Below are 7,953 nucleotides of genomic sequence, written 5' to 3'. Positions count from 1 at the left end.
CACTCAGCCAAGAGGGCCAGAGACTCCCGAGGGTCGTGGAGACCTTCCTCTTCCCAGACCCAGAGGTAGGGATAAGTTTCCAATCGTGGGCATGGATCAAGAGACCACATGAGACCCTTGACATTAATATTTATGGCGAGTACCGACAAATCAAATCGGACCATGCAACCCCTGACTTATATACATTGTAGCAAGAGGCACTCAGGGGAGTGCCATAAGGTTTCTCAGGCATTCTATGGTTGCGGATCCCTTGAGCACCTTGTTAGATATTGTCTCGAGGTAAGGAATACAACATCGCCTACTCAGAGGTCAACTAAGTCTGCAAAGAGAGGTCGAGCATCTTATCGGAAGGAGGTAGTACAATTTCCAGGCAGCAGAGCAAGGGTACCATTAGATCAATAGTCGAACCTGAGGCTAGATTTACTTCCTACCAGTACACCGTTAGGGCTCAGTAGGATTGGGAGCCTGCCGATGTCATCACATGTATATTTACAATTTTTGGCATACCAGTCACTGCATTTATAGATCCTGAGTTAACCCATTCTTATATCTGTTATGAAATTATCCATAAAAAAAGACATACTACCTGAAGACTTAGAGGTTAAGGTTTATATGACAAGCTCTTTGGGGTTAGATATGTTGGTGGATAAAGTCCATCGTAGATGTTTATTGGAGATCTAAGACCAAGCCTTTCCTGGCGACTTGATGGAGTTGTCACTCCTAGAGTTTGACGTAATCCTTTGGATGGATTGGTTAACCAAGCATGACACGAGTCTGAGGTGTAGAGTGAGACATTTCAAGCTGCTTAAATCTAATGATACCAATGTTCTAATGGTGAGCAAGGATCTTAGGGGTGTCTCAAGAGTCGTTTCACCCTTTGAGGCCCATAAGTTATTAAGTTCGGGTGTGAGGTGTTTTTAGCTCACCTTGTCGATACTCGTATCCTTAGTCTGGGTCTAGAGGAGATCTGTATGATGACAGACTTTTCGAACGTCTTCCCAGAAGAGTTTCCAGGCTTACCACCTTATAGAGAATTAGAATTTGGCATTGAGATTATGCCAGGATCAGCTCCAGTTTTCTTTGATCCCTATTGCATGGCATCGATGAAGTTGAAGGAACTTAAAACCCAAATTTAATAACTTCTAGAGCGAGGATTCTTTCGCCCCAATATGTCACCGTGGGGAGCAATGATGTTGCTCATAAAGAAGAAACACGACTCAATGATTTTGTGTATTGACTATTTCTAGTTGAATATGCTAACCATTCACTTCTGAGACTCGCGGTCTATTTGATCAGCTCAGGGGAGCTAGAGTGTTTTCAAAAATTGATTTGAGGTCAGGATACTACTATTTGAAAGTTAAGGAGGTCGATATAGTGAAGACACCGTTTAGAACCTGGTACGGTCACTACAAGTTCTTAGTAATGTCATTCGATCTCACTAATTCCCCAATAGCATTCATGGACTTGATGAATAGGATTTTCTATCAGTATTTAGACCAGTTTATAGTAGTGTTCATCGACGACATCTTGGTGTACTTGCATTCCAAGGAAGAGCGCGACTACTACCTTCGTATTATCTTGCAGATTCTAAGAGAGCATCAATTGTATGCCAAGCTAGGCAAGTGTAAGTTTTGGCTCTCAGAGGTATCCTTATTGGTTAATGTGGTGGCCGCTGAGGGTATTCGGGTAGACCCATAAAAGATTCAAGCTGTAGTTGAGTGGGAACCACCAAAGAATGTATCTAAGATGCACAATTTTCTAGGACTAGTTGGTTACTATCAACCTTTTGTAAAAAGGGTTTTCCATAATTGTCACTCTGATGACAAAGTTGTTGCAAAAAGGAGTGATATTCATTTGGCACAACAAGCATCAGCAGAGCTTTGAGAGATTAAAGGAAACTTTGACTCAAGCACTGGTGTTGGCACAACCAGAGTCGGGCAAGGATTACACAGTGTTTAGTGATGCTTCACTGAATGGGTTGGGATGTATGTTGATGCAAAAGGGTAAGGTAGTTGCGTATGTGTCCTGATAACTCAAACCTCATGAGCGCAACTACCTTACTCACAATTCAGAGTTAGCAGACATGTTGTTTTCCTTAAATATTTGGAGGCACTATCTTTTCAGGGAGAAGTGCTACATCTTCACTGACCACAAGAGTTTGAAATACCTACTTTCGCAAAAGGAATTGAACTTAAGATAACGATGTTGGATAGAGTTTCTCAAGGATTATGACTACGTGATTGATTATTATCCGGGTAAAGTGAACATAGTGGCTAATGCTCTGAGCTGGAAGATTGTGTCCGAACTTCGAACATTCCTTGTACATTTGAGTTTGACTATCGATAAGGGATTGCTAGCTGAGTTGCAGGTAGAGGTCGATTTGGTAAATGAAGTGAAGAAACTTTAGAGGATAGACAATTATTTGATGGCCAGGGTTGTCAAACTCGTCGACGAGAGGCGTCTAGTATTGTACTTAAGGATGGCGATGTGTTGTACTATCAGGGATGATTGTGTGTTCTGTCAGTCAGTGAATTATGAGCAAAGATCCTTAAGGAGGAACAATGTAGTCTGTTTTCAGTCCATCCAGGAGGAAACAAGATGTACGAATGCATTCGTCAGTTATATTGGTGGTTGAATATGAAGAAAGAAATATTCAATATGTATCCAGATGCTTGCCTTGTAAACTAGTGAAGACAAAACATCAGGTGTCATCAGGGTTACTCCAGCTCATTTAGATTATGCAGTGGAAATGGGATAGGATAACCATGGATTTTGTGATTCAGTTGCCAACGACGCGAAGAAAACATGACGCCATTTGGGAAGTGGTCGACAGATTGACCAAGTCCGTTCATTTTCTATCGGTTTACATGGAGTTCACCTAGAGAGATTAGCTAGGTTATATATTTAGGAGATAGTGAGACTACATGGGGTATCGACTTCAATCATCTTCGAACGAGATTCAAGTTTTACATCGAGGTTTTGGAAGGTGTTTCATGAGGCTTTGGGTACTCGACTACATTTTAGTACAATTTTCCATCCACAAATCGATAGCCAGTCAGAGCGTGTGATTTAGATCTTAGAGGACATGATCGGATGTTGTGTGTTAGATCTAAAGGGAAGTTGCGAGGATCATCTCCTATTGGTTGAGTTTATCTACAACAATAGGTATCAGTCAAGCATTCAAATGGCTCCCTGTGAGGCCTTGTATGGGAGGAAATGTAGAATGCCTTTTCATTGGATAGAACTTAGTGATAGGAAGCTAATTCGTCTTGATTTGATCTGGGAGGTGGAAGAGAAAGTTCAATTGATTTAAGATCGATTGAGAGAGGCTTTTAAATATAAAAGATTTTATGTGGATTTGAAGTGTAAAGATATATAGTTAAAGCTTGTGATAAAGTTTTCCTTAAGGTGTCACCTTGGAAAAGAGTGTTTCGATTCGATTTAGACAGAACTTGTAGCCTATCGTTTGGCTTTAATGCCAGAGATGGAACATATCCACAACATTTTTCATGTGTCAATGCTTATGAGGTATTGTTTAAACCCGTCCCATGTTATTCCGATGGAATAAATTGAAGCAAGTCAAGATATGACCTATTAAAAGGAATCGATCAGAATCTTGGATCAGGAAGTCAAGGAATTAAGAAACAAATGCATTCACTCGATAAAGGTTTTATGGAGAAACCATGGCATTGAAGAAGCAACATGAAAAACCGAAGAGGACATGCAACTCCAATATCTGCATCTTTTTTACTCAGGTAAATTTCGAGGATGAAATTTCTTTTAAGGAGGGGAGAGTTGTAATGCCCCGACTTTTAGGTTAGTAGTTTCGGGTAAACTCGAATGAGTTTAAATGGACTAAGGGAACCATTTAAGAGTTTTGGGTCAATGTATAATTGTTTTGGTTTGAGCTTGAGCCTAATAGGGCTTTAAAATGGTATTTTTAAAGTGTGAATCAAATGAGGGGGATGGGGAGTGTAATTTACCCCAAAATTTATTGAAAGACTAAATATCAATTAATAAGGATGATGTAAACGGGAATAACTCTCTCATTCCTCTTTTTTATCCACTTTGTCTTCTTTCTTCCTCTCTTCTAAGCTCCATTTTTTTCTTCCTCTTCACAATTGGATTAAAGGTGAAAAAACCTTGAGAGCCTCATACATAGTATAATGAATCCAAGGTAAGATTTGGAGAGCTCATTCTCCAAGCTTTCATTCAAGTACTACTTTGCTAGAAGTAGCCCTGGAAACTATAAATAAAAGTTTAAGAGAGGTCCATAAATGGAGGTTTAAGAGAGGTTTTAGAAATTTGAGTTCTTTAGTATTCTTATTTCGTTTTTAGTAGTTAAGAGGTATGTTACAATCTTTTTAAACCTTTAGATGAGTTTGTAACTCATTTCCTTGATTTTCCTAGTGAGAAAAGTGGGGGAAAGCTCAAAGGGTCAAGGAAAAAAAAGTAGACTCTTGGGTGAGCTTGGGGTTGTTTTTACAACTCTTAAGATAAATGTAATACATTTCTAACCTTTTTAAAATGTTTGTAAATCAAAATGTAATGCTTTGATGTATGTTGAGTGTATGAGACTTTGTGTGCGCTTGGATGCGAATTTAAAGCATGGAAATGGGAATTTGTTGTTGTTTTTGTGTAAAGTAGTGGACTTTTATGTTTCTTATGGACTAAATAAGCTTTAAACACCACTTAGGGACCTTAGAAACACTTTTGGATTGATTTGGGAGGCTTTGTGTGTGTAGAATAGGGCTTTACGAGCAGGGTATATGTACTAGATGAATAGTACTGATACTTCCCTTAATAGGAGTATAAAATTCCAAATGTTTATGAGAGGAGTATCGATACTCAGTAAAGAGTATCGATATTGTTCAAGTGGTATCGATAATCAAGAGTTAGTATCGATACTAGGGGTCCCAAATCTAATTCTAGTATATAAGTTTGGTACTGATACTCAAGGATGTTCTTATACCGAGTGGTAGTATCGATACTCCGATAGGGGTATCGATATTGGGGTATTTTTTGAAACTTTGAATGCAAATTTGGAAGTATCAATACCGAGGAGGGTGGGAAATTCTGCTAGCTGATTTGAGAAAGGTAGTTTGGGTTCCTTAACAGGGGTTTACTCTTCCATAAGAATAAAAAAGGTAATTGTAGTTAAATTTGTGATAACTTAATGTCTCAATGAGGTAAGATTCCATAAGACTTGTGCCTTTTCTTGATACTCGGGAAACGAAGAAGACACCCGAGTTACTTAAAGATACTAGCGTAATTCTGTAAGGATTATTCGAATATTTTCATTAAAGTGCTTACGCACTCTAATGCTAGTTGGATGTTGTGCCGATGTTATATGACCCAAACACATCCCGAGTACTCTAGAAGATTAGACTAATCGGGTAAAGTACCGACACTTAGGACATAGACTTAACCCAAAGTTAGGGAGACAATGATGTTGTGTGATACAGATCTTCTTTAAGTGTTGTAGTAAGTAAAGAGGGGTGTGAGTTCCTCGAGGCTAAATGACCCTGAACTACACCATGATACTTGTTGCTTGAGTGGTTGTAATTGTTCATGATTATATTGTATCATGCTTATATTTGTTGAATGCATGTAGTATAGTAAGGTTATTTTTGTGGCACTGGCCTTGTGAGGTCAGCGTATGGAATTTCTTTCCATGTTCATGTCTTTAGGTGCTAATTCGAGAAGCATGTCATCAATTCAGAGCTTTCTAGACTTGATCACCATCATAGTACGTCTCGAGAAATTAGTGGGCATGTACTGTCATAGACCCTTAATTGTATTTGAGTCATAAACTCTGTATTTTATTTTATTGAACATATTTTTGAAGACTTTTATCAGGAGCTCCCCCGTAACTTAAATACTTATATTTTGTGAAACATATGGTATTTGGATGTTATCGTTGCTAGTTTGATAAAAATGCTTTAAAAATGGTTAACCAATCACGTGGTTTCGTGTGACATCATAGTCTATTAACTTTTAGATCGGATCAGATTAGGGTGTTACACCAGGCCCTAAAACATCAACCCGAAAACACAAAAACTCCCTAAACTAGGAAGTATTTACCATAGCACGATCAAGCTTCCGCAACAAAGTCATTCCCTCTTGATGATTTGACCAAGTAAAAAAAAGCCCTACTAGGCATGGTCAGTGAAACCAACGGAACTAAAACATTCACAATATCCTGCATATTACTAGACACAGAATAAGTTCCATCAAAATTCTAAGATGTAATCGGATGAGAAATGATATTAAAGTCCCCCACATCTATCCAAGTTTTATCCATAACAAGCCTATTTAAATCTTCCAGATAGCACCAAAGCCTCTTCCTATACCTATCAAAATTACAAGCATAGACAGCAGTAAGGAGAAACTCAACACCTTTATACCTAAACAAACCAGAGATGCTATGATCTGTCAAAGCAACAATATAAAAATCAACTAACCCCATCCATAACACCAAAAGCCTATTATTCTCAGCCATAGAATAATTATGGACTCCATTCCACTCGCCAAAAAACTTACCCCAAATAGTAACAACCTTCTCCCCTTTACCGTAGTCTCCATCTATACACTAGCTCAATATGCAGTTGTTTCAACCTCACCATAACATCACGCTACTTTAGAGGATCATTAAATCCCCTAGTGTTCCCACAAACAACTTCATTGATAGAAAAAGAGGAAGCCTCATCAGCCCCAATACCTTAACCTTTGTCTTCATCCTATCCACATACCCTTTTTCTTGGCCTTTAGCCCTTGCATCAACACAGCCACCCCCTGTAAAGCAACCCTTTTCTTCCTCTGGTCATCCACACGCCCCGAATTACAAGCAGGACTCTCACTATCTAAAGGAACCACAATCTCCACAGAGGGACCATCTTTCCCCTGAGGAGTAGAAATAGAAATATCATCCTGCAAACCACTATGAATTTTGAACCTATTCTCATAATCCAACAGGACATGCTTCCTATCCCCACCCACTCCTCCAGCAACCCTAGAACCCTAGAGGAGCTATGCTCAACTGAATTAACAACAACAACCTCCATAGGAGATATAAAAGCATCCTCACCAAGAGGTACGACATTCCCCAAAGAAACTACGTTAGAAACATCAACACTACCAACCCCTACAAATGTTAGAGCCTAACAAGCTCCCTAACCCCCTTAGGTTTCCAAACTTTCTCCCCAACAACAGTGACAGATTTTGCAACCTTCACATAACAAGTCTTCTCAATATGAGCAAACATATTACAACTCTTACATCTAATAGGCATCCAAGGCACATCAACATATCAGAACCAAGGAACCATTACTATGCAAAAAATTAATGCACTTAGGAATAGAAGACTCAACATTAATCTCAACACATACTTTAGCATATACCAATATCTACTTGCTCAATAATAATATTGTCCATATACAAGGGAGTGCCCACATCACTTGCAATATAACTAAGCCTTTTCTGAGTTAACAACTCCAACGGAATCCAATTAAGATGAATTCATACCGACATCTTCTTCCTGTCAAACTCCAGCTTTTGTAAATTAGGCTCACAACAACGTAAAACAACTAGCTTATTTTGAATATGCCATAGTCCATTCTCCAAAACCCAGTCTCTAGCCGTAGCATTGACAAACTGAAAAATAAACAAATTCTCCCCAGCCGACATCACCTCCATATCTCCCATCTTGCCTCACAATTGATTGACCAGCTTTGCCATAAAACCAAATGATGGAGACCGGTCCAAGAACTACACAACAATTGAGAACCTCCAAACATGCAAACCCTCTATGAAAACCTCAAGAGGAGGCTTCATTATAATGAAACCATTGGAGACTGGAGGAGGGAAAAATCGAACAGTTGACTCTTTCTCGCCGCAAATGCTTCTTCAAATCAAGCCCTGAAGACTGCTCCATAGCCTAAACAACGACCCCCA

The sequence above is a fragment of the Hibiscus syriacus genome, unplaced genomic scaffold, assembly GCF_006381635.1.
Source record: "Hibiscus syriacus cultivar Baekdansim isolate YM2019G1 unplaced genomic scaffold, ASM638163v2 tig00110733_pilon, whole genome shotgun sequence".
NCBI classification, from domain to species: Eukaryota; Viridiplantae; Streptophyta; class Magnoliopsida; order Malvales; family Malvaceae; genus Hibiscus; species Hibiscus syriacus.
This window is presented reverse-complemented; position numbering follows the sequence as displayed.